The sequence below is a fragment of the Ailuropoda melanoleuca genome, chromosome 7 (assembly GCF_002007445.2).
Source record: "Ailuropoda melanoleuca isolate Jingjing chromosome 7, ASM200744v2, whole genome shotgun sequence".
Taxonomy (NCBI): Eukaryota; Metazoa; Chordata; class Mammalia; order Carnivora; family Ursidae; genus Ailuropoda; species Ailuropoda melanoleuca.
Window position 1 is genome coordinate 80,794,755 of NC_048224.1, and position 27,518 is coordinate 80,822,272.

At 41.6% G+C, this 27,518-nt stretch overlaps 1 long non-coding RNA gene across 1 annotated transcript; it reads left to right on the plus strand.

The window, feature by feature from the left end:
* The first annotated feature begins 263 nt into the window (after positions 1-263).
* On the plus strand, positions 264-12,636 carry LOC109489379. Its single transcript, XR_002142367.2, has 4 exons — positions 264-487; positions 2,068-2,177; positions 4,456-4,614; positions 12,562-12,636. It is a non-coding gene; the product is annotated as an uncharacterized LOC109489379 (long non-coding RNA).
* The last annotated feature ends 14,882 nt before the right edge of the window (positions 12,637-27,518 follow it).

Genomic DNA, 27,518 nt, shown 5'->3' on the forward strand with positions numbered 1-27,518 from the left:
CTGCAAAATCCCTAAAAAGGGGGCGGGGGTGGGGCGGGGAAAAGCGCGCCTGGGAGAGGCCGGAAAGAGAAGACTCCTCCGGGGAGGAAAGAAGCCAAACTAGTTGGGACGTGACTGGGCATGCGCACGGGTTACCTGTCCCAAGCAGCCTTAACAATGAGCCTGCTGCGGCAGGAGGCAATGTACTACTCCCAGCATGCACCAGGCCCAGGCTGCCGAGTGGCAGCCCGAGGGCTCCTGGGAGTTGTAGTTTCTCGGAGCCTCCTCTCCCTTATCCTGGAATGACCTATCGCCCAATTCGGAGCCCGGCCGCGGCCCCGACTCACGTGTAAGGAGGGAATTGAGTGGCAGCCCAGGGATGAACAGGCAGGCGGTCACTATAGCCTTTGTTCAGACTGCTTCCTGTAATACTGGAGCCCTAGAGATGGGGAAAGAAGAGAATCTCTCATACAAGTATCTTCGAGGGAGTTTCGAAATCATCTGTAGTGTAAGATTTCTGGTTTTCTTAAACGACTAAGTTACTAGCCCAAGGTTACTTTAGCTCCCATTTAGGGCTATGCGCCACCTCTTTCCCCCACCCCCACTGCCCGACTTGAACCCCGGGTCTCCTTGTTCCTGGTCCTGTCTTCTTTCCATTCCCCAGTAATCCAGCCGTTCTAGCTTGCTCTAGAGACAATGGAGACAGTTACTGTGATTATTGAGTGAATGTTAGGTGCCTGGCACAGGGCCTGGAATGTGGGGTTGTTCATTATGTGATGACCCTACTAAGCCCTCCCAGAGCTAACAAACTAATTGGGGAGTGGCCATGTGGTGTGATTGGTCTGGCAAGGGCTCCGGAGGTCAGAAAAATAATATGCCAGAGCTGGGCAAAGAAATGACAGGCCTTACAGAAATGCATTTCTAGGGCACGTTTCTTGGCAGCCAAGGCAGTATGCTGCAAAGGACCTGTCTCAAAGCACACAGTGCAACTCTTTACCACCTCCCATCTTTGCAGAAATTCTGTAAGACACTTCAAAGTGAGACAGGTATTTTCCAAGTCTGGGACCTGGAACAAGGCATTCCACTTCTCTGAGCCTCATCTATTAAGATGGTTCCCCATCTAGTAAGTGGAAAATAATAATACCTACCTTGGGTGTTGTGCAAGACCTACAAAGACATATTTTAAGTGCTTTCATGCACAATAGATCCTTTAGGGCTTCAGGGATTAGGACATGGACATATTTGAGGGGTCATTATTCAGCCTACCATATGGTGTTTAATACTATTCTTATGCTCCCGACTCCCCTTATCTCTACCCCCGATCTCACTACTGAACTCCAAACTCATATATCTAATGCTACTCTACTTTGTCACTTAACTGTTTAATAGGTGTTCCAAACATTCCCAGACGGTATCTTTAAATCTGCTGCTTCAGTCACTCAATGGTTCAAAATGAAGTTCCTAAGAGTCATCCTTGATTCTTCTCTTTTCCTCACAACTCCTATCCAAACCATTAGCAAGTGCTATCAGCTCTATCTCCAAAGTAGATCTTGAATTTTCCCACTCATGCCACCTCTAACCCAGTCCAGGTCACCATATGCTCTGCCCTCTGTTACCACAGTAACCTAACTGCTTTCCTAGCTTCTTCTCTTGAACCCTTCCCCCATTCAGCCCAACCCCAACCCATTCAATCCAAATTTTTATCACATCGGCCAGAGGATTGTGTTTTAAAATATAAACCAGATCATGTTATTCCTCTGCTTAAAATTTACCAGTGGCTTACTATTGCACGTGGGACAAAATGCTTCTCCACCCTCACCTCTCCTGCTGTTCAGTACTGTCTAAGCCCTGACTTGGAAAATCTCAGAAACACCAACCTTCTTCCTGCTGGTGGTCCTTGCAGTGTTTACCTCTAGATATTTTCTTCTCACCACTCAGTCTTCACCCCACTTTAAGCTCCTTAGAGAATATTACCCTCCCACCTCTCATGTACCCCACCTCTTCATAACACTCACTGTCATATCACCCTGTTTTGTTTTCCAGTCCTCACTTTTGCCCAAAATAATCTGTTTCTTATTTGTTTCTTAGTTCTGCCTCTTGTAGAAGAGAAGCACCAGGAGAGAAAGGACCTTATCTGCCTATGCATCATTGGATTCCCAACCCCTAGAATAAGCAGCTGGCATATTAGTAGGCATGCTGTAAGTATTTGTCAAATGAATGAATAGAAAGAACTAGAAGGCAGGTCTGAATTTAACTCTTTTCCATTGAGCATAATGGAAAGACTGGAATCTGGACCTTGCCCTCATTCCTGGGATGGGATGATCCTTGGGAGAATATACACAACAGGCAGATGATAATACCAATATGGTAAAGACAACAGGTGAATAATTGGTATCCAAAAGAAAAGCCTCATCTGCAATTACCCCTTCTCTTCCTGGCAGTAGGCACAAGGGCCCCCTCAGTAGCAACGTTCTGTGGCTCTGACACCTAGATGCACATTAGAATGCCTTGGGAACTTCTTAAAAATGCAGATCACTGGACCTTATCCCTGAATAACCGAATTTGGTTCTCTGGGAGCTTGGCCTGAGAATATGAATATTTATGAAGTTTCAGGTGATTCTAAAGCAGGTGACCCTTAGTTTCTAGTCTTTTCTAGGAAGCCCAGACCTGGGAATCCAATCGAAGGATGCAGGAGAAGTGATGAGTGGTACTGAGGGCTGGGCTTCCAACCGTGGAGCACATCTCCCCTTCCCTATTTTCTTCCCCAGCCTGAGGAACTAGCCAGGCTGCTAGCTCTACCACTGGTAGCATCTAGTGTTTCAGATCAGACCAATGTCTTTTTTTTGTGTGGTCCATTGAGTAACAGAGCACAGCCTGTGGCTTTTTGCCCTACTCACCTGTGCCATAAGCAAGCGCAAGACTTTGGCAAAACTTTTCCCCTAATCTTCCTCTCCATTCCCTCTAGCCTGGACAGGCTTGGATTAACAATAGGTTTTCATATATATGAAGGCATGAAGTAAGGTTCCTCTCTGTATCTATTTCTACATATTTTTAAATATATTTTTAGAGCAGTTTTAGGTTCACAGTAAAATTGACTGGAAAGCACAGAGAGTTCCCATATGGCCCCTGCCCCCACATAGGCATAGTCTCCCACATATCTACATCCCTCACCAGAGTGGGACTTTTGTTACAATCAGTGAACTTACACTGATCCATCTTTACCACCCAAAGTCCATAGTATACCTTAGGGTTGGCTCTTGTTGGTGTACATTCTATGCATTTAGACAAATGTGCAATAACATGTATCCATGATAATAATACCATATATATATAGTTTCACTGCCCTAAAAGTCCTCTGTGTTCTGCCTAGTCACCCCTTCCTCCCCAAACCCCTGGTAATCACTGATCTTTTTATTGTCCCCATAGTTTTGCCTTTTCCAGAATGTTGTGTAGTTGGAATCACACGGCTCTAAGTCTTCTGCATCCAATAGTGTTGAATAGAATGTATGAAGCAATTAAATGGGGCCTCTGAGGAATGAATGTTGCTCGTACATATAGTTGATATTTAGGCTTTTCACACTGGCTTCTTTAATTTAGCAATAGGCTTTTAGTTTCCTCCATGTCTTTTCATGGCTCGATAGCTCATCTGTTTTTAGTGCTGAGTAATATTCCGTTGTCTGTCTGTATCATAGTTTGTTTGTCCATTCACCTACTAAAGGCCATGTTGGAAGCTCCCAAGTTTTGGCAATTATAGATAAAACTACTATAAATATCCATGTTCTGGTTTTTCTGTGGGCACAAGTTTCCAGTTCCTTTGGGCAAATACCAAAGAGCCCGATTGCTGGATTATATGGTAAGAGTGTGTTTATTTTTATAAGCCATTGCCAATCTGTCTTCTAAAGTGCCCGTGTCATTTTGCATTCCCACCGGTTTGGTTCATCTGTATTTCAGAGGAAAATTGATTCTCCCGGAATTTTCTGCAGAGGAACTAGGAAAGCGGGGTAGGATGAAGTAGGAGTGGAAACCAGCCTTAGGGAAATGGCTGTGGGGTGAAATAGTGAAAGAAAAGAGAGAAGGAGGAAGAGAGTTTGTTTCTGTTCCTTCTTTGCTTTGTCTTCACTAATAACATTCAGGCTACCGCAGCCCCGCCCATACACTAGCCCTGAAAGGAGCTCAAGTGAGAGGCAAGGACTATGACTGATTAGGTCTTCTCTTTAGAAAGCCAAGAGCAAAGCAGAGGAATCCCAAGTGCATTTTGTCAAGAAGTGGATCCACTATTTCAACAACATATTAGCTCTCAAAAAATGTTTGTTGACTGAAAGCATAAATGGAAACCTAAACTCCTCAGTTTACCAGTCAGAGGTTTTAAATCTGTTAGAATCCTTGGTTTAACTTCAGAAAATTCAGACCTACTCACACTTTATGGACACTATCTTCATTCTTTCTTCCATCTAATCAGTGCCTGCTATGTTCCAGGGAGTAAGCTACGTACTCGATGTAACCCTTGTGAAGTCAAGGACAGAGCTCAGTTTGGCTCATATCTTGATTTCATCATTGGAAGGCCCCTGGCTCTGGGTACAACGAGCAAGAAGTGAAGAGGACTTGGTGTGAGAAGATGTTGGTTTAAAAATAAAGGTCAGGACTATGCTCAGGTTCTGCTATTGTGGTCCGTTCTGCTCTAAATTTTCTGCATCAAATAATGTTAAATAGAATGTAGGAAGGAATTAAATGGGACCTATGAGGAATGAATGTTGCTCCTACAAAATATTAAGATGGGAGGAGGGGTGAAATAGATTGCCATCTAGGCAAAATGATTAGTCCATTTGTTGTTTTTTTTTTTAGATTTATTTATTTATTTGACAGAGAGAGAGAGACAGTGAGAGAGGGAACACAATCGGGGGAGTGGGAGAGGGAGAAGCAGGCTTCCCGTTGAGCAGGGAGCCCAATGGCGGGCTCGATTCCAGGACCCTGGGATCACGCCCCGAGCCGAAGGCAGACGCTTAACGACCAAGCCACCCAGGTGCCCCTGATTAATCCATTTGGAAGGAATCAGTGTCTATGTCTCATCCATAACTGCAATTACTTTACTAAGGAATGAGTGTTTTGTATTTTGTGACGGCTTTTGGGGAATACCACATTTTTCTACATGTGCCTGTTTTGGGTTCCATTTTCCACCTAAAATTATACACATGAGGAAAATAAGTGATTCTGTAAACGAAGAATGAGATCATCTTTATCTCAAAGACCTTGACTGAAGGTTGTGGTTAATGACCAAACTTCTAGTGTTGCCCCTGAAGTCCTAGCAGAATTGTATCTGAAACTCTTTGGCTATCTGATGACACTTTTTGAAGTTTTTAATACGCTTCAAGGATCAACATAATGCAGCCATCTCACGTATAAACCAACTGTTGTAGTATATGCTTAGGCCTCACTGACATGGTTTTAAGAAAAGCATTTCCCACCCTCCGAATCTAAACCATGAGCCATCTTTAAGCAGAGACAGCTTTCCTTTCCTGGTGAACTGCCTCTGGTATTGAGCACAGTGCAAGGCATGAAGAGGGAGCTCAGTAATGACAAGCGAGTAGAAAGATTAATTGAATCTTACTGTCTGCAGAACAGGTTCTGGTGAAATGGATCACGGAAGAGTCATAAACCCATAGTTCTATCAATACAATTTACTTGGCAGTTAATACTGGAGGCCAAAGAGATCAGTACAAGTGTTTGTTACCAAAGATACCTCCCCTTGAGTAAAATTAGTTAGGATCAGGTTAATTTTCCTTAACAGCAACAGATAGCATGGGAAAAGGGCTTTTGTGCCAACCAAATCAACATTAGTCTTTTTCTTCAACCGCCTTTCTGTTTGGTGTGGTGGAAGGGAACAAAAAAAAAAAACAAACAAACAAAAAACAAAAACTCAAGCAATAGGGAAAAAGACTGTATTGACAAAAGAGTTCAGAGGCAGTAGAGAGCACATTCAAAGACCTAAAAGGAAAGAGAAAGAGGCCAAGATATTAATGGTAGCCCAAATGGTATAACCCAAACTTTGTTCTCCTACATTAAAACCCTGAAGAATTTCATGGGCTCCTGAAACATACATTTTTGCTTCCAGGGTATGAAATCCTAAAGAATTTATATCCTATATCATATGTTCACAGATTAAGTATTTTCAAAAAACTGATTCTCTTTTGAGGTTGGTGCAAAAAGGAGCTAGAAGCCGCACCCCCGAGAGGAATGCTGAGTCAAGTAGAGCCATGGTGTAGCTTCCTCACGGGTCTCACTGCCCCCAGCCTTGCTCTCTCCAAGCCATCCTTCTCATTGCTGCCAGAGTCATCTTTCTAAAACTCATGTCACTCCCTAACATAGCCTAAAACCTTTGAGAGCTTTCCATGTCTAGCATTGAAACTACATTCATTCATCTGGCTCATGCCCACCTCTGTGATCCATTTCCCACTTTCTACCCCCTCAAACCTCACCTCCAGTAACACTGCCTCAGGTAGAATGGTTTTAGCTGCAAGGAACATGAAATTCTACTTGATCTTTTAAACAATGGAGGGAATACCAGCATCTACTTAACTGGTCAGAGTTTGGTCATGTCATCGGCTCCATTTCTCTGCCATTCCCTTAGTTCTGTGTGACATCTTTATCCTCTGGTTGGCTCTCCTTGAGGTAACAAAATAGAAACCAGCAGTTCTCAGGTTTAAATGCTTTTTCTTCTATTTGAATGCCTCTCTTCCCCCAACCATCAAGACAAAATCCTGGACTTCTTTCTGATTGGTCATTGGCCAGCCCTGAACTAACATCCCTGAGGAAGGCCATGGCTGATCTGCTTAGGCTTGGATGACATGCTTCTCCCAGAGCCAGCTATAACAAAAGAATGGCTTCTGCTGACTGGCTAAGGCCAACCAAGACCCATCCTTGGAGCTGACAATAATACTCAACCCTTGGCTGAGAAATTTGGAGGGAAGGAAAGAATGGATGCAGAATAAACATCTTCAGGATCCAAACTACATACAATTCTCTAAGCCCATAGTTTAGCTTTACAATTCTTTTTCATCCCATAGTTTAGCTTTCTACTCTCTTTTGGGAATGTTCTTTCCCCACTTCATCTGTCTGGCAAACTCTTACTCCGCTCTCAACTCCGGGCTAAGCATTTCACCCTCTGTAAGGTCTTTCAGGATCCCTCACCCCAAAGAGTAGATTAGGTCCTTCTGTGTGTCTTTCTTATACCCAGTACAAACTTAATATATTGCCTTACTCACTGTTCATCAGTTATTTGCTTCATAGATTTGTCTTCTCTGATAGACGGTTAACTCCTTGAGTACAGAAACCCCATCTTTTTTATCCATACTCTTGACATTTATAAAATGACCAGAGCATATATGAATACCCCTTAAATAAATTCTGAGTTTTGTTAATTCTACCGGGGACTGATCACCATCTGTTGATCACCAAGTTATGTGCTCTGCGTGTAGGTGTGACCTCCTCTGATGTGTAACCTCAAGAAAGAGATCCTCAAAAAAAGTAATTGGAGCCAGGAGCAAAGGAAATAGAAAGTGAAATGCCTGAGTCACTCTTTCTCTTGGCCCTCTTGGTCCTGATTTACAGGGGTCTAGGGGTCTTTTAGGGTCACTATTAGTTGTGAAAGGTGCCCTCTAACTATGGAGGCAATTCAGGCACCAGGCAAGAAGGTTCCTATAGCTAGCTTTCCTATAGGAACCTCAAGCTGGAGACTTGGCCAGCCAGAGTCCCTAACTGCATGCTATGTTCCATGCTTACGATCCTTTTATTATTCCTAACCCAAAAGATGCTGTTTCCTTTCACCTCCCAGCTCCACAAAAAGGATACCACCTTTTACCTTTCCTCAACTTACAGTTTCTGGGAGTGGAGTAAAGAATTAAACACTTCCAAAAAAGGAAATGAAATGATCATCGTTATCAGCAATCGTTTTTAACACACGGACTCTTGGTGGGGCACAGTATGTGTGGCCGAGAAAGCTAAGAAGCAGTTGGAAAATCTTAGGGAGGCTAATAATTAATTCACAAATGCTAAGTGCTCTGCCAGTAATAACATTGATGATGGTAAGGTACATATTCTGGAGGGTCCTGGGATTCAAAGACGACAAGGCATTCCCCGTACTAGATGCTAGTATCTATCATTAGAGTCACAAAAGCAGCAGAAGACAGGCTGTATGACCTCAGTAAAGTCACATGTAAATGTAACAGCTAGAGACTATTAATAAGTGTACGATAGTGTAGTATAAATTATACATCTGTGATGGCACTGCAGCAACATTATTTGACTGATTACTGAGGGAGTGATCAGGGTGGAATGATATTAGTCAGGAAAGGCTCTTGAAGGGGTGAGTCACAGGTTTTTTAACAAGAGGCTGACATGATGTAGACGGTACTCAAAAACTATTATCTTAGCGACTATGTAGAGAATGAACTGAGATGGGAAAACACAAATCTGAAAGACCAGGTAGGAGGCAGTGATGCAAAGGAGGTGATGGGTGCCTGGACTGGTGTGTGGGCTGTGAAACAGCGCTGGAATGGTTTAGAGAAGGCAGTGCAGTAGATTGCATAACAGCGTGGGCTTTGCAGACAAACTGATCTGGGCGCCGATCCTGGCTCTGCCACTGACTAGCTGTGTTACTTGGGTAACTAACCTACCTGCCCTAGGTCTCTTCCCTCCCTCATCTACAAAATGCACTTGTGGCCATTTGTTGTTTTTGCTGTCCGGTATTTCAATGTCCTTCCTAATTTGAGTGAATCTCAATGTAAATGGGAAGACACACAGGGGAAGCTGTTCTTCTGCCAGCCCCTTGCATCTAGGACAGAGGCCTGTGCTCTGGGCAGGGCCAGTTGATGCTCACTCATCTCTCTGTACTGGGGAATAGTGATGCAAAGACAATGTGGCCAGTTTGAGGATCTTTGAGCCCTCTGTGGTGAGATGAGAATCCAGAGGCCTGGGAGCATCTGGCTGGCTGGGTCAGTAGAGTATGCAATTCTTGATCTCAGGGTTGTGAGTTCAAGCCTCACATTGGGCACAGAGCTTACTTAAAAAAGAAAATAAAAAAGAAAAAGAAAAAGAAAAGAGAGAAAGAAAAGAAAAGAAAAGAATCCAGAGGCATGGTGAGGTACCTCCTTGAAAATTGTACCTGAGGTAGGATCTCAACTTTGTGCTCTGCTTCTTCCTTGGCTCCACCCTGAACCCAGTCCTCTACCTTCCAGTGGATTCTGTGAATTGCCTGACACCTTTCCAGTTACTTCGTTTTCTGTTTAAGTTCCCTACTATTTGCTTTCAAGAACCCCGACCAGAACATGACCTCACAGGACCATTTTGAAGATTGAACAAGATAGTGTCAATAAGGCCCTTAGCCCAGTACTTGTCATGGGTAAACACTTACTAAATAGTTGACTTAAGAAGACACAAAGAAAATGACAGAATAAGTGACAGACTTTGATAACTGGTTAGATGTGGAAGAAGAATAAAAAGGAAGCGTGGGGAAGCTAAGTTTACAAACCTGTCTTCCACATCCTTATTCTACCTCTAACGAGAATCTGGAAGCCAATAGAAGGATGACCTGCATGGAAGAGGGTGAGACGTTAATGGCGAAATACCAACCTCTCAACATGTAGACTGAGAAGAAGGTATTTTACTGACATGACAAAGTCTGAACTTGTTAGCCTGGCACATAAGGCACTTCATAACCCTGTTCGAACCTGCCTTTCCAGCCCTCATGCTTGCCGCTCCTTGAGAACTCCTGACGCCATACTCAGATCACGCTGCTTGGTATCCCGAGAGCACACTGTGTTGTTCTGAGCTTTGCTGCCTCGGCACACTGTATTCTTTTCGCCTGAAATATCCTTCTCACCCTCCCTCAACTGCAACTCATTTAGGACTTGGGTTGCCTCTTTTATCCTCGAGAAAGCCCATCCTAACTCCTTCCAGGCGGTGTTGCTCCTTCTTCTGGGCTCCCACGGAATTCTATCCAGGCGTCTCTGGTAGAACATACCACATTGTATTCTAAAGTGATCTTTATGCCTCTCTCCTTCACTACCTTATGTGGTCCCAGACCCCAGGGATTATGGTTTGGCCATCCTTGTATCACCATTGCCTGCCATCGTCTGGCACGAAAACAGTACTTAACAGGCTCGCTGTTGAATAACCAGGACATTTCTTTATAATCGGGTTCGAGATAAAAGGGTCTATCTGTAAGGGGCACGTGGATGGCTCCATCAGTAGAGTGTCCGATTCTTGATTGCAGCTCAGGTCATGATCTTGGGATCCTGGGAATGAGCCCCACATCACTCCATGCTCAGCAGGGAGCCTGCTTATCCTTTTCCTTCTCTCTCTGCCCCTCCCCCCACTCTAGTGTGCGTGTGCTTGCTCTCTCTCTCAAATAAATAAATAAATCTTTTTAAAAAAGTGTATGTCTGTAGGATAACGTGATTTGGCAATCCACACACAAAAGTCAGTCTTGTTCATTATTTGTTCATGTATTAAGTAATAAACACTGTCCTTTTAACTTCTTAGCTCCTGAAGGTCAGAGTTCTGTTTTAATTCACTTTTACCAATAGGGTTTTGCACAAACCAGTGTGATAAAAGAATTGGAATCCTTTTGAGGTGCTGCTTTGATGTAACTAAAGCAATGTTGCTAGCATGCTGAAGGAGCCGTGGTTGGAGACCTGAGCACAAGAGGCCAGGCCAGCAACCTTGGTTAGGGTTTTCTGTAGATCCTTTCAACCTCCAATTCTCATGACTTAACCAACTCACCTTTCCCGAATAGAAACCACAATGAAAATGATTCTTTCCCTTTGCATTTCCCCAAGTTAGGCCTAAGCATAAGTTTCCAGAGGGACACAGCCATGAGGCCAAAATTTAGTTTTATCTTCCATGGCCCTCAGAAATTATTCTTTATTTTCTAAAAAGATGTTAAAGATTGCGCTTTTAATTTATTTTTGAGTCAATAATCCATTGCTGTGATTCAGAATTCAAACATATACAGTGCAAAGTGTCCCCCCCGCCGCCACTTTGCGCCCCCGCCATCCAGCCTCTGCCCATGGGTGACCAAAGCTATTGCTTGCTTTTTTTTTTTTTAATTTTTTTTTTTTTAAGATTTTATTTATTTGACAGAGATAGAGACAGCCAGCGAGAGAGGGAACACAAGCAGGGGGAGTGGGAGAGGAAGAAGCAGGCTCATAGCGGAGGAGCCTGATGTGGGGCTCGATCCCGTAACGCTGGGATCACGCCCTGAGCCGAAGGCAGACGCTTAACCGCTGTGCCACCCAGGCGCCCCAAAGCTATTGCTTTCTTATGCGTTCTTCCAGAGATATTTTATGCACATAAGGACGTATTTTTTAAGTTTCCTACTGCCTTTTACACGAAAGTTAAATTAGTACATACAGTTCTGCCTCTTGCTTTTTATTCACTAAATGATTTGTCTTAAAAATCTTTTCCTATCCGTATATATCAGTACATACCTTTTCTCCCTGGCTACATGACATTGCAACCGCATGAGTGAACTATGGTCTAGCAAGACAGGCCCCTCTTAATGGGCCTGAGGGGATTTCCCCCAACCCTTTCTATTTTATAAACAATTCAGCACCTCTTAAACCTTTCAAACTTCCTCCCCAGCCTCTGCCCTCATTCTCAAAAATTGCTGCCTCTCTTAACTCACAGAGAAAGCAGAGGCCATTAGATAAAGAGTCTATCAATTTCCTGCCTCTTCTCTACTTTGTACTGAAGACTCCTTCGGTTCCAAACAGCACACAGTTCTCCAGATGTGTGTGTTCTCATGTCTCTGCACCCTTTTGTATGCCATTCCCATTGTCGCCATCCTTGGTCTGCCTGGGAAGTTCTATTAACCTTTCAAACCCAAGTTTGGATATCCTGCCAGAGGAAGTTAATCCGTTGCTGTTTGTAGTGCATCTGTGCCTTGTTCCTCTCCTGCTGTTGTACTGATTACACGGCTTTGAAAGTTGTTTACAAGTCTATGTTCCCATAAGTCTGTGAGCACCTTGAGAACCAATTCAGGGGCACCTGGGTGGCTCAGTGGATTAAGCGTCTGATTCCTGAGCGTCAAGCTCCTCATCGCATTGAGCCCCCCACTGAGCAGGGAGCCTGTTTCTCCCTCTCCCGCTCCCCCTGCTTGTGCTCTCTCTCTCTGTCTCTCTCTGTGTCAGATAAATGAATGGAGTCTTAAAAAAAAAAAAAGAACTAATTCATATCAGGATGCCCAGCACTTAGCATAGAGAATCTGGTAATAGAAACTACTCAATAAATATTTGTTAAATAATGAATAAATAATGTGGAGGAGATCTAAGCATACTTTGTTATGACAAGTATTTGCAAAACAGTTGAATGAGTCTTCAACTTTGTACAGTGTACCAGAAACAGCCTTGGACCTGGAATCATCAAGAGAACCCGTTCTGGTCCAAGGAAGCACGAAACTTTTCCCACATGTTCCTTGCTGTATCCTCAAAGCCAGGAAGAATGCCCGGCTCTTTATTGGTGCTAAGAATGAGGCTTTGTGTTATGTTTGTATTCGAAGCTACTGAAGACACCCTTTATTTCAAATAGTCTGCAGGGAGAAAGCTAGAACCAGATGGTCTGTGGCTTTTGGACTAAGAAGAGGACATACCTGATACGCAGTCCCAGGTAAGTGGTCCTAAGGCCAGTGAATTCTTTTACATTGGACACATTCAACCAGCTGACTTTTACAAATGTGTTTCATAGATTAGATTAACACATTTTCCATAGCCTCAGGTTTCTTCCAAGCTTTGTGGTAATCACATGCTTTATCTGGGAAATAAAACAAAAATCTACAGATAATCTTAAAGAGGCAGGGCTCTTGGCTCCTCCTGTATAAACACCGAAGAGAGCAGTAGTGTGACAATCTGGCACAGAGACCCCATAGATACAGACTGAAGCAAGACTTTTACCCTACCTGGCCCATCTCCTAAGAGGGCTTGCTCTTCACTGCTCTCCTTTGGTCGCCAGAATGCAGTATCCTCCCGCCCCTTCTTGTCTTACCGAACAGGAGTGACATGAAATAATACATGTAGCTGTAACGTACAGAAATGTCACATCTCCATCAGTTTATGAAAATAACATTCTGTCATCCCGATGCTTCTGATCAAACCCTGTGGTGACCCACAGGTTGTTTTTAGACCAAGACTGAATCAAAATTTCATAATTATCATTTTTATTTCCACAGTGTTCAATAAATACCTGTGGATTGACCGAATGAATGTTTTGCCATTAATTAGCTCTGTAACCTTGGGCAACTTTTATCTACATTTTCTAGGCTTCGTTATCCTCATCGATGCAATCAGGTTCGATTGTCAGATTTTCCAATTATTTTTTAATAGTTTAAACCTTTTCTTCAAACAAAGTCTTAGCACCCCACATGTAACAGAAAAAAGTGGGGCCACTGTGGATAAAATAGGTTTGGAGGCCCTGAGACCCCCTGCTTCGCCTTCTCCTTCCCCACCCTTGTTTCTGCTCTGAACCTCTCTGCTGAGCCCCGGGGCTCTGTGAGGCGCCTTCTAAAAAGTCGCTCTACTAGGTGATCCTGTACAGAGCACTGACTCCCAGGCTCGGAGGGAAACTCATTGTCAGCTGGGACCAGAGATTCCCATCCTGCAGCCTCTTAATTCTTAGGGATTCAACAAGGTAAAGCCAGCCAGGAAAATTAAAATATGAAGTTTCTTTGCTTTGGGTGGTATTACATCAACTCAACCAAGATCAGTTGATTACTTAATATTAAGCAGAACTGGAAGCTGTATGTATCTTTGATAAATTAATAATGAACATGAATGTGGTACCAATGAACTGTGAAATGGTAATGTATAAGTAAATAAATAAATTTTTTATGTTTAAATAATTTAAATAAGAACACTTTATACAATAAATACATTACTAACAAATAATTTTTAGTAGACAAAATTTCTCAATATATTATGAAAATGAGGGGGTGGGGTTAATAAAAAGAATCCCTGGGGAGTTGAGAATAATGACGATGAACTCAATTTTCTTCTTTCTCGTACAAATAAAATGAGGCAGGGAAGGGTTGAATGGCTTGCTGAAGGCCTCACAGCTTGTTTCGTGGCAGAACCCATAGCAGAACACAGCATTTGTAACATCCCGCCCAGTCCTCTTTCCCAGCCATGTTGCATTTCTCTATGACGTTAGGCTTTCACCTTTACGTGTCTAGGATCCATGGTCACACAGCGCCTGAAAGATAGTGCATCCTCATTATCTCAACATTCATCATCTGAATTCCTGAAGTTTGAAGGTATGCAGGAAAGTAAGAGTCATGGTAACCTAGAAATGTTTACTTCTCAAAAGACTGCTTATAAAACCCACTCAAATATCCATCTCCATTAAACATGAGTATTGATTCTCCCCTTCCAAGCATCAACACCTTCGTCAGGTCTCCAGCTGATGACTGCATTTTTATACATATTTGACAATACAGTACAAATACAATGCAAGTCAACTACAAAGTGAAATCGCTTGTCTCGCAAAGCTATGGAATTTTTCAAGATTAATGAAAGAAGGCCAGTGTGCTTAGTCACATAGGGCAAGAGAGGGGAAAATGTGGGTGATATTGAAGAGGTAGGCAAAGGACAGATTGGGAAGGGATTTGTGGTTCTTGGTGGTTTTCATTTTGATTAGGATGGGTAATTTTTGGAGACCTTTAAGCAAGAGAAACGACAACCAGATTTAGCTCTAAAATTTTCATTTTGACACTGGCAAATAGTCTAAAATGTATGATTTGGCTATTGTATTTCTGTGATTCTATCACATAGATGCATTGTCGCATGGATGAAATGACACGTTTGAGGTTATTTATTGTTGCCTTGTTTGTAAGAGCAACAAATGGATGCAGCTGTGCAAAAGGGGCTGGTTTGACAACGATGGCATGATATGCAGCTGAGGCAACTAACAAGGGAGGTCTCCATATACCGATATGCAAGGAGTTTTAGGACATGTTGGTCAGTAAAAGAAAGCAAGGTTTAAAACAGTACAGAACAGTGTCTATGGGAGGCTACCTTTTGTCTAATAAGATGGGAGATATATTTGTAGATGCTTGTATTTGCTTTAAAAACCCAAGAAAGATAAAAAAAAAAAAAAAAGACAAAGACACCAATGGAAGAGATTATCATTAGAGGGTTGAGGCCAGGAATGCAAGACTTCTCTGGCCCTATCTTCTTTCTTGGCGCACGGAATTTTGAACCACATTAATGTAGTACCTCATAAAAATAACTATACATCTAAGAATCACTCTGGCTGCTTTGTGGAGAGTGGTTGTAGGGACTCAAGAGTAGAAGCCGGGGTCCATTTAGAAAGCCACTGAAGTAGTTCAGGCAAGGGCTGGTGGCAGCTGGCACTGAAGGTAGCAGAGGCGGTGAGAAGTAGTTAATTGGGGTATAGAGCTAATGGACTTGCCAATGGATCGGGCAGCATGAGAAAGAAGAAAAGAGAACTCAAAGCTAGTTCCTAGATGGTTCTCTTGAGCCACTAGAGGAGAAAAGACGGAGTGGGGGGAGTGGGCAGTGCCAAGGAGGATCGAGAATCAAGAGTTCTATTTTGGACCTGGAGAGACCGTGCTTGAATGCAGAGGTCCACAACTAAAAAGAAGTATCTCAAAGGATGAAACAGCAGAGATTTTTCCAAAGATGAGTTCAACTCCCATGAGTTCACATGAAAGTATTGAGAGACCCTGGTAAAATCAATAAAACTCTCAAACAAATGTCCATCTTTGTTTTTGTGCTGCACAACTGAGATATGCGGGAAGGAATGTCATTTGTGCTAGTACAGAATTTTGTTGGAAAAAATTACGTTAAAAATTCTGAATTAGTCGCTGGATTTGTTCTTAGTTCTCAAAGTCAGCCCATACTTATGATAGCCTACCTCTTGTTAAATATAAAGTAAAAATAAATATTGTTTCACAATTTTTATTTCATTTTTCAAGATGAAGTTTGAATCAAAGATTTTTCACTATTTAGGATGAAACCTAGCGGCCGACTCTAAGTGGCCTTTTCAGTGTCCTGAACAAAGTGCACACAAATATAACTTGGGAAACAAATATAATTTAAATTTTTTCTCTTGGACACTAAGTTCACATCTTTATTAACAAAATAACTTACAATATAACTTGGACCGATAATGGGGCAGGAGGTAGAGAGTAACAATTTTTTCTACTTTACAACTTGAGAAGTTAATAAATTTTTTTTATAGAAATAAAGAACTGCTTTCTTAAGAATTCCACCTTCAACTATTAATTTGTCTTTTGTGCATTTACCCTGAGTAGGACAGACTTTGGAACTGTCCCAATGTTAATAGAAGTTACTAGCTGTGTTTGCTGTAGCACCCAGTGTCTCAGAAAGTTCAGGATGCCAAAATAAATTACCATGTGGTTTACACAAGCATTTCTTTCTCATGGTTCTGGAGATTAAAAGTCTGAGATCAGGGTGCCAGCATGACCAGGTTCTGGTGAGAGCCCTCTTCCTGGCTATGTCTTCACAGGGCCCTTCCTTGGTACCTGCATCACAGAAAGAGGGATCTTGGGTATCTCCTTCTCTTCTTGTAAAGGCACTAATCCCACCGTAAGGGCTCCACCCTCTTGACCTAATCTAACCCTGGTTACCTCCCAAATGTCCCAGTGTCCCACCTTTAAGTGCTGTCATGTGGGGAGTAAGGGTTTAACATATGAATTTGGGGGCGAAAGGGGGGCATACAAATATTCAATCTGTTGCTCTCAGCCCAGAATCCCTTTCAGTTTGGAAACCCTCATACCTCCAGGTGCCTGAAGTATTGGCTGCTTACCACGGAGTCCTCCCAAGGACTTGCCTGAAGGAAGCTTCTTAGGTCCCCTCTCCTTGGGAGGTGAGGGATGGAACAAAACAAAGATCCAGCCCTCTGGCCTCAGTATGCCCACTTGAACTTCCCATGAGGGCCAGTGAGCCTCTGTCTTGCTTCCCTCACTCTCTGACAGGCATTATTCTCCAGTAGTCCTTCTGCACACGAATCTCGGTCTCAGCGTCCATTTCCTGGGAGACCCCACCGAAAACACTGATAGGCTTCATTAATAGCATATTCGAATAATAAATAACCAAAGCATGCAGATTTCTTACGTTTTGTGTCGGGGAAGGCACAGCATAAAAGGCAAACGTAGTGGGTAGAGAAAACACTCTTGGACACTCCCAGGGCTGGCCTTATGCACTTTGCATATATCATTCCCACGTTTGCGAAAGAGAAAAGCCTCCCTTAGGTCTGTTTGTCACCACACATTTTGCCTATCACAGGGAGCAGTCTCTTTGCTCATTATAACTGATCTCTGAATGCATTACAGTAAGAGAGAACCAAGTTTTGATCCCATTATGCGAGAATTTATTTTTGTTTCTTAAAGAAGTAGAACAACAGGAAGCCAAGTTTCAGGCCGAGTATTCTTGGAAAAAAAGGAAGAGCAAATAATAAAACGAAATTGCCTGTCCGGCCCCACTCCTTAAGAATTCTCCAGAAGGGGTTATGCGGCTCCAGCTAGAAAACAGGACTGAGACGCTGAGTTGATTTATCCTACACGTAAAAATTCCCAGACCGTAGATTTTCTGCTCATTCATTTCCATCATCGTAATTTAGCCTTCAGTTTTCAAGATCCTGTATGACCATTAGTAAGATTTTTAAAATAGCACAGAGCAGGCAGGATTTCACAAAGAACATTCAGGCTCTCCTCTCTCTTCTTGTCACTTAGCCGTAGTTCAGCATTTGGAGAAGTCCAGAGGATGTTTTTCATGGAACCAAAGTAGCCTAATCTACAGTCAGAGATTTAGTCACAAAGAAAATTTGTCTTCAGGATTCTCTTTTGTTTACGTATCTATTTATTATTAATTTTCTTTTTAAGTAGGCCTCATGCCCAGCGTGGAGCCCAACACAGGGCTTGAACTCACAACCCTGAGATCAAGACCTGCGCTGAGATCAGGAGTGGGATGCTTAACCCACTGAGCCACCCAGGTGCCCCAGGATTCTTTTTTTTTTTTTTAAGATTTTATTTATTTATTTGAGAGAGAGAGAGCATGAAGGGGGGGGTGGAGAGGCAGAGGGAGAAGAAGAAGCAGACACATCACTGAGCAGGGAGCCCGATGGGGGACTCAATCCCAGGACCCTGAGATCATGACCCAAGCCAAAGGCAGATGCTTAACTGACTGAGCCACCCAGGCGCCACTTTTATTTTTTAAAGGTAATTTCTCCATTTATTCCCCTTTCAGTGTTTGAATTTTGTCATTCTCTGTTGAAAATCTTATTATGTAATTATAGAAAAATGGAAATGAGATATGTGAAAAAGAAAAATGATCCGTTTTTTCCTGCCAGCAGAATAAACCATGGTGGTCTATTCACATTCAGACCTTTGCCAAAATAGTGTATGTAGCATTTACAATTTTTACAAGATACATTCATGCCATTTTATACTTTAGCTTTACCGATATGTAATAAATATTGTCTATGTCAATAGATATACCGTTAAAATATTATTTAATAGATACATAATATCTTACAGTTTGGGCATATCGTACATTTTTAAATCAATACCCTGCTATTAAACATTTATATTGCTTCCTTTCGTTTTAAACTTTTGTAAACAATGACTCAATGGACTTTCTTGTAAATAAATCTTTGTAGAAATAACTGGTTATTTCCCCAGGACAAATACTTAGAGTTGGGATTTCTGGATCAAGCAGTGGGCACATTTTTAAGAGTTTTGAAAACACTTATTGCTAAACTGTTTCAATTTCCCACAAAGAGTGGTTGAAAATGTCCTTTCCTTACACCTTTGTCACCCTGAGTATATCATTCTTTTTCATCTTTCTTAATCTAATAGATGAAAAGTAGGATCTTGTTTTTAGTTGCATTTCTTTGATTTCTAGTGAGCCTGAGTTTTAAAAGTGTTTACTGGCCATGTAATTTCTTCTCTGTGAACTGCCTCTGAATGCAAAATACTGAGTTCTATTACCTCTCTTACTGACTTTTAAGAGCCTGTCTATACATGAGCAGACATTTCTCCAAAGAAGACAGACAGGTGGCCAACAGACACATGAAGATGCTCAACATCACGCATCAACAGGGAAATGCACATCAAAACCATGTGAGACATCACCTCACACTTGTTAGAATGGCTAAAATCAAAAACACAAGAAACAAGTGTTGGTGAGGATGTGGAGAAAAAGGAACCCTTGTGTCTTGTTGGTGGGAATGCAAACTGGTGCAGCCACTGTGGAAGACAATATGGAGCTTCCTCAAAAAATTAAAAATAGAACTACCCTATGACCCAATGCCTCTACTGGGTATTTGCCTAAAGAATATAAAAACACTAATGTTGGAAGACATGTGCACCCCTATGTTTATTGCAGCATTTATCATACATCCATATATAGTCTACATACAGAATTGCGTATATTCCAACTTGTTTTTCTGAAGTTTGTCCTAATTTTAAATTTAATTTTCTAAGCATGAAGGTTATCATAAGTAGTCAAATGTATCTGGGCACCTGGGTGGCTCAATGGGTTAAGCGTCTGTCTTCAGCTCAGGTCATGATCTCAGGGTCCTGGGATCAAGCCTCACGTTGGGCTCCCTGATCAGTGGGAAGTCTGCTTCTCCCTCTCCCTCCCCCCTACTTGTTGCTCTCTCTCTCTCATTCACTCCCTCTCTCAAATAAATAAATAAAATATTAAAAAAAAAAAAAGGGGGAGGGACATCTGGGTGGCCTAGTGGGTTAAGCATCTGCCTTTGGCTCAGGTCATGATCCCAGGGTCCTGGGATGGAGCCCCGCATCTTGTTCCTTAATCAGCGGGGAGCCTGCTTCTCTCAGACTGCCATTCCCCCTGCTTGTGCTCTCTCTCTCTCCTCTCACTCTCTCTCTCTGACAAATAAATAACAAATCTTTTAAAAAGATTCTTTAAAACAAATAAATAAGTAAAGTCAAATATATCAATTTTTTTCTTTGTAATTCTGCCTGTTACAAAACTAAAAAAGAAACATATTCTGTATCCAAGATTATATGCATAAGCCAAGAGAAACTTTATTTTCTCCCAGTTTATAGATTCATTAAAAACTTGTTTGCATTTAAAGTTTTAGCCTACCAAACTTTTGATTACAGCTGTGAGGTAAGAATCTAACTTTATTTTTTTCTGTTCTTTAAGCAGTTATACTAGCACTTATGAAATAATCCATCCTTTCTTCAATTGAAGTGCTGTTATTAATGTATAATAAATTATTTTTTATTAAAAGATTTCATGTATTTATTTGAGAGAGAGAGAGAGAGATAGTGAGAGAGAGCACAAGCAGGGAGGAGAGGGAGAAGCAGGCTCCCCACTGAGCAAGGAACCAGATGCGGGACTCGATCCCAGGACCCTGGGATCATGACCTGACCCAAAGGCAGATGCTTAACTGGCTGAGCCACCCAGTGCCAATATATAATAAATTCTTAAATTTAAATCTGCTTCTAGACTTTTTATTCTGATTGGTTTTTCTGTCTGTGAGTCCCATACCAATAGTATACTTTCAGTCAGTATCATTTTATATTTTAACATCTGATATCCTTATCTCCTTCTGTTTTTTAAAGACCATATTATCTTTAATGTTTAACTGCCCTTCTTTTTCAAAATGTCCATTATTCTTACATATTTATTCTTCTATATATTTTTTCTACTTTATTTTCTAAGGCAGCTTTAAGTTCACAGCAAAATTAAGGGAAAATACAGAGATTTCCCATATGCTTCCTGCCCTCCTCACCCCCATGCATAACCTCCCCATTATCAACATCCCTCACCAGTGATACATTTGTTGTTACAGTTGATGAACCTACATTGACATATTTCTTTCATGTATTTTTATATTATATTACATATAGTATATTCTTTAATATGTTCTTTTTAGAAATTTTGGCACCTTTCCTCTTCCTTCCCCCCACAGATCCTTTGGGGCTTTCTCTGAGATACTATTAAATTTATATGTGAATTCAGGAAGAAATTGCTTTTCACAATATTGAAACGTCAAGAAACAAAGACTTTATTCTTCTCTCTATGTAGGTCTTTGATTGTGACCCTCAGTCAAGATTTGTAGATTCTTCTCTTAGCCTAGCATATTTCATGTTAAGTTCATTCTTAATGTTGTTATTGTTAAATAGGATATTTTTTCATTCTACTTTTTAACTTTTACCCAGCCTATTGACTTAAATTGCAGCTTTTCTGACATATTATTCACATACTATAAAATTCATCCTTCTAATGTGAACATTTCAGTGGTTTCTAGTATTTTCACGGGGTTTTGCAACTATCACCGCTATCTACTTGAGAACATGCCTGTTACTCTGAAGAGGATAATGGTCGCTCCCCATTTCCCTTCCCCCCAGCTCTATGTGTCTCTTCATTAGCTGTTTCTAATCTGTATTTTTTGTAATAAAACTGTAATCCTGAGTATAACTTCCCGAGTTCTGTGGGTCACTCTAGTGAATTATCCAATCTAAGGAAGTCACGAAACACCTGAGTAATAGCTACTTGATCAGAAGCGTGAATGGCCTGGGACCTCCAAAGTGCGGGTAACGTTGTACAGGCAGTCTTGTGAGGGTTGTGCCCTTTACCTTATGGGGTGTCCATTAACTCCAGGTGGTTAGTGCCCACATTCAATTGCAGTACCTCCAATTGTGGCTGATGCACAGCAAGCTTCTTTTCATATGGTTTTTGAGCAATTGTATGTTGTCTTTGGAGAAAAGTCTACTTAAGTCTTTTGCCTGTTTTTAAATTGGGTTATTTCTCTTTTTATCATTGAGTTGCAAGAGTTCTTTATATATTCTGAATATCAGATCAGATAAATCAGATATGTAATTTGTGAATATTTTTTTCCATTCTGTTTGTTGTTTTTTTCACTTTCTTGGTGGTGTCCTTTGAAGCACAAAAGTTTTAAAGTTTGACAAAGTCCCATTTATCTATTTTTTATTTTGTCATTTGTGCCTTGGGTATTATATCTAAGAAATCATTGCCTAACCCAAGGTCACACAGATTGACTCCTACATTTTCTTCTAAGAGTTTTGTACTTTTAGCTGTTATTTTTAGATCTATGGTCTATTTTCAGTTAAGTTTTGTGTATGGTGTGAGGTGGGGGTCCAACTTCATTCTTTTGCACATGGATATCCAGTTGTCTTGCACCTAACCTACTGACTTTTAAATGTTTTGTAACTACCCACCTGACATTAGTTCTAATACATTTAATGAATTCTTTTATTTTTTCTAGTAGATAATATCATGTACAAATGATAAATTTGCTTTCTCTTTAACAATATATGTACTTATTGTTTTGTCTTCTCAGGTATTAAAAAAAACAGTGGTGATCACATCATCTTTGCACTATTCTTCACATTAATGGGAGTGTTTTTAGAATTTTGCCACCACTAACTATAGTACTTTGTCGTTATTCAGGAATAAATGCCTTTCGGTATCTACCATTGTATCTGTATTTTGCTGTACTGATATAAACTGAAGAAACATGGCATTGCTATAAGATTTCTTTAAAATTATGTTTAAGAATATAGCTATAATTTCTACTTGCATATGGCTTAATAATTATTGGAGGGGAATACCTTTAACGATCATTTTTGAGGAATATTTTCCTGCAATATTTATCCAGAGCAGTTTATTTTTCCATTAAAAAAGATGTAAGGCTTGGCAAACCATAAGAGACTCTTAACTATAAGAAACAAACTGAAGGTTGCTGCAGGGGACGGGGGGTGGGGGGATGGTGCAACTGGGTGATGGGCATTAAGGAGGGCACATGATATAATGAGCCCTGGGTGTTATATGTAACTGATGAATCACTAAACTCTACCCCTGAAACTAATAATATACTATATGTTAACAAAATTGAATTTAAAGAAAAAATTTAAATAAATAAATAAGGCCTTCTTCATAAATGAAAGTGTTTTTAATTCTATATAGAAGAGAATGAATTTCTTTTAAATACTGCAGTTTTCTTTTAAAAAGTAAATCAATTCATGAACTTGAATAGATAATTCACAAACACTGTTTGGGTTTCAAAAGGCAGAATATGCTGTGTACTGCAGAATAAAATCTCTCCTCTGGCCCGCATGTCCTGTCCCTGCAAGCAATTCCTACATTCTATTAGAGAAGGAGGAAGCAGGATTTTTTTTTAAGATTTTATTTTATTTATTCATGAGAGACAGAGAGAGAGAGGCAGAGGCAGAGGGAGAAGCAAGCTCCCTGCTGAGCAAGGAGCCCAATGTGGGACTCAGTCCCAGGACCCTGGGATCATGACCGGAGCTGAAGGCAGACGCTTAACCGACTGAGCCACCCAGGTGCCCCCAGGATTTTTTTTTAATGAAAGAAATACACACACACACACACACACACACACAATATCTGTAATGTATACAAAATATATCAAATGTTTACCTGAGAAAAGCAATGTGCTGAGCCATCCTAAAGAGTCAGACGGGAGGCAAAAACTTGGTAAGAGTCTGGTCACAAAGGGAGAGAGAAGTGGAGAAAATTGTTTGGTGTTTTTCCAATATTGTCAGTTACTGGTTTATTTAAACTCTGAGTTCATTTTCTCACCAAGTTACAGCCAGAGATAAATCTGGAACCCATGCCACATTAACTGCATTAGATAGAAATGTCTACCACCTCAGCTCCCGGACCTGAGATGGCAAACAGGATAGGAACCACGCATTCCTGAGGTGCAACCAATCCAGAGTACAGAATGACAAACCAAATGACAAACACAAAATGTACCAAGCTTCTTCAATTAGATGAGAGAAGCTTAAATAAATCAAAATCATAGTACAAAAATAACTTAAAAGCTTTTCCCCAAATAAACCTGTATTGTGTTGTAAACAACTGAACAGTCATTGGAACCGGAGTGTGTAAAGAGGGCGAGCTGGCTCTTTGGTCCCGGGTGGGCACCTTGAGGAGAGAGGCCCTAAAGGAGCCCCGGGACTGATAAAGCTGTGGGAGGGGAGGGGTTGCAGGAGGAAGAGGATCCCAGGAATAGGGGGATGGGAGGCAATGGGGAAGAGGTGGGGGGAGATGGGAGGCAATGGGGGGGGGAGCTGATTCAAGCAAACCAAACTCACAAAAGGCTGATTTATCAACAGAAATGCCATTTGTTCATTAACCAGCACAAAGGAATTAGAGGAGTGTTTTATTCATTCTGCAGAGAAACCTAACATGCTGTTCATTCTGCAGTAGAGTATACTTACTCCCAGGGGTTCAGGCCAGTAAATACTGTAAATACTATCCCCGACACAGTGTTGGATGAACCTTGATATACATTATCCTTTAGTCTCTACTTTTCGTTGTTGTTGTTGTCTTTGCATTCCAGTTTCTTCTTTTAACACATCATTCCTTTAGATCACCCACAGTAAAGTCAAGTGGACAGAGTTAGTCCACAGTGTTGCTGGTCAAAGGCTCCTGTGGTCTCCCCTCTCTCCTCAATCCTTAGCTTTACTTCTCTGAATGGCTGGGAGGTAATATTAACCTAACGTGGCAGTTACCTGCAAAGGTTCTGAGCCGCATGGCCTCAGTTCCAATCCAGGCCTGGCCATTTGCCAGCTGCGTAACCTCCAGTGGTTATTTAACTTCTCTCCTCCTGGGAAAATGGAAACAACAGTACTTGGTTCAGCAAGTCGTCAAGAAGATTAAATGAGCCAATTAATGTTGAACGCTGAACATGGCACCTAGCATAGGCAGAGCGCTCAAAAAATGTTAGCCGTTAGTATTAAGGCTACTGTTCTCTACCTCTGTTGATTTGTAGTTGTTTCTGCTCACAGAGAATAAGTCATCTTTAACTCTTGGCCCAAATGAAGGAAAAGAAAAGGAGAAGTCAAATGAGACCAATTTGATTCGGTGAAAAGTCTGAAATGCCTTCAATGTTTCAAAGAAATGCAATTTCTCTGTATTGCTTCCCAATTTGAATATAGTACAACCCCAAATAACATAGAGAGGAAGGGAATAAATAAATTTTTTACAAGAGAATAAGTAAAAAAGAGGGGACTTCATGTAAAAATGCAATTTGTAACAAACAAGTATTTCTGGAGAGCTCAATATGTACCCAGTTACTCTGCCTGCTTCTATCCTTGCCTTTCTTACATCTTATTTGCAACACAGCAACCAAAATCATTTTTCTTTTATTTTTCTTCTTTAAATTTTAATTGTTTTTAAGGATTTTATTTATTTATTTGAGAGAGGGAAAGCATGCATGTGCACACAAATGGGGAGAAGGGGCAGAAGGAGGGAGAGAAGCAGACTCTCTGCTGACCAGGGAGGCCGGGGATCATGAACTGAGTCAAAGGCAGATGCCTAACAGACTGAGCCACCGAGGCGCCCCCAAAATCATTTTTCAAAGACTAAGTTAGATCATGTCATTTCTCTGTTCAACATCTTCTCATGGCTTCCCACTTCATTTGAAGTAAAAGCCAAAGTCTTCTCAATGCCCTACAAGGCCTTGCATAATCCGCTCACTCCCTTCCCCACCCTATCTCTATGACATAACCCCCCTCTCCCTTACTCAGCACAGACCTCACTGGACTCTTTGCTCTTCCTTAACCATGCCAGGTACTTCTGCCTCAGGGCCTTTGCACTTGTGGTTGCCTCCACCTGGAGTCCTCTTCTTCAAAGTCACATCTCCTTTAAGACCTTCCTCAAATGCCACCTTCCCTGACCCTCCTGCTTAAAACTGTAACGTCTTTCCCATCCCCACCACTGTCTAGTCTCCTTTCCTGCCCTCATTTCTCTCTAGCATTTCTCTCTATGTTTACTGATTTATTTTGTTTATAATCTGTCTTACCCCACCCTCCCTGCGAGATAAGAGCCACCCCAGGGGTTTCTGTATGTTTTGAATCGCCAGCATAGTTACGGCACTCTCTGTGGGATGAAGAAATGGATTCGTGAACAGTGCTCGGTGCTTTTACATATGTCCTCTCACCTACGGATTTCAGGAAAGATCTGATTTTCATAGTAAGACATCACTAAGTAGTAGCCATTATTATAATTACCTATTTTTCTATTCAACAATGGCTATTTCCTGAAATTAAAAATGGACTGAAAGCATCTTGAAGTTCTCGAAGCTGGAATCTGAAAAACACTGTTTATTTTAATGTGTGGCTGTCCTTTAAAGGTATCTTACATAAGATGGAGATTCAGAGGAAGAAGTTGTTTTTAACTTCTCTGTATGAATGACAAGAAATTACGAATTTTCCTGTAAATTTAAGTTGACCTTTTCTAATTTTAGCATGAATCCCCCGACCCCGAAAAAATGGTTTTTAAATTTCTCCACATGGTGCGCGACAGCAGCAGTGTGGGCCCCGCTGTCCCTGCTGCTGCCTTGTGGGAGATAAGGCTGGCCTACTGGATTTCTGGTATCCGTTACAGTGATGACATGAAAGAAATGTTTGTAAGAACAAATGTTTGGTTCCAGGCTGTAGCCTAATTTAATAGTGTGCTGGAAAAAAGCAGAGTTGATGATTCATTCCCAAACCCCTGGGGAGGGAGGGGTGATTGTAAACCATTTGGAAAGGGGCGAGAAAGCCTAACGTGATGCTAGTGCAGAAATCTTAAACAACGACCGAAAAGTCTTGTCTGAATGCGATTGAATGCTGGTTTTCTCCCAGAACGATTTTAGCTGGGGGAAGACTGCGAGATTCAAAAGCCTTCTCCCTCTGCTCTGATTTGGGGAGTGGGAGGTTATAACCAGCTTGATTTTTTTGATGGTTTCAGATAATATGAAGTATTTGGATGAAAGATTACCCTTGAGGTTTTCATACTTGGCGGTTTTCCTTAAGACATTACATGTAATTGTAATTTTTTTTTTAGGGGCCACAACCCTAGGGAAATTTTTATGGAAGAAGGAAGAGAACTTTTTCTTTTCTTTCTTTTCTTTTTTTTTTTTTAACAGAAACTGAGATTTAAGACACATCAGCCATCCAAGTAGGTGGGGTAGACAGATGCTGTGGGCAAGACCCCAAAACCCCTCCCACCGCTTGCTTGCTGATGCCTGCAACTTTAAAAATCAGGAATTCATTTTCTTGGATTAAGATTTTGTCTATTAAAATACTAACAGCCCTCCTCTGGATCGCAGGTGAAACTCTCTGGGCCATTTTCACTCCGATGGTAATGGTCTCCCTGGCTCCAAATCTAACAGGTTTTCCCAACTGAGTGGGGAGAGAGCCGGGGGATCCTGGCTCTTTAGAGAGGAGGCCGTAAGTGTGAAAAGGGGTGGCAGGGGTGGACACCCCCGGAGGAGCACCAGACACCGAGGAAGCACGAGCAAGACAATATGAAAGCTTTTCCATCTATAAAACCATTTTTGCCCATTCCTACCAAAGCCTCTCTGCCCCTCCTATGGGAGGAATATAAGGCGGATATGGTAACATGGTCCAGAGAAAGCCCCCCCGCCCCGCCCCCGGGGTCTCAGGTAACCCTAAACCACAGCTGGGATTATCCTAGCAGTTAACCCCTCAACGTTAG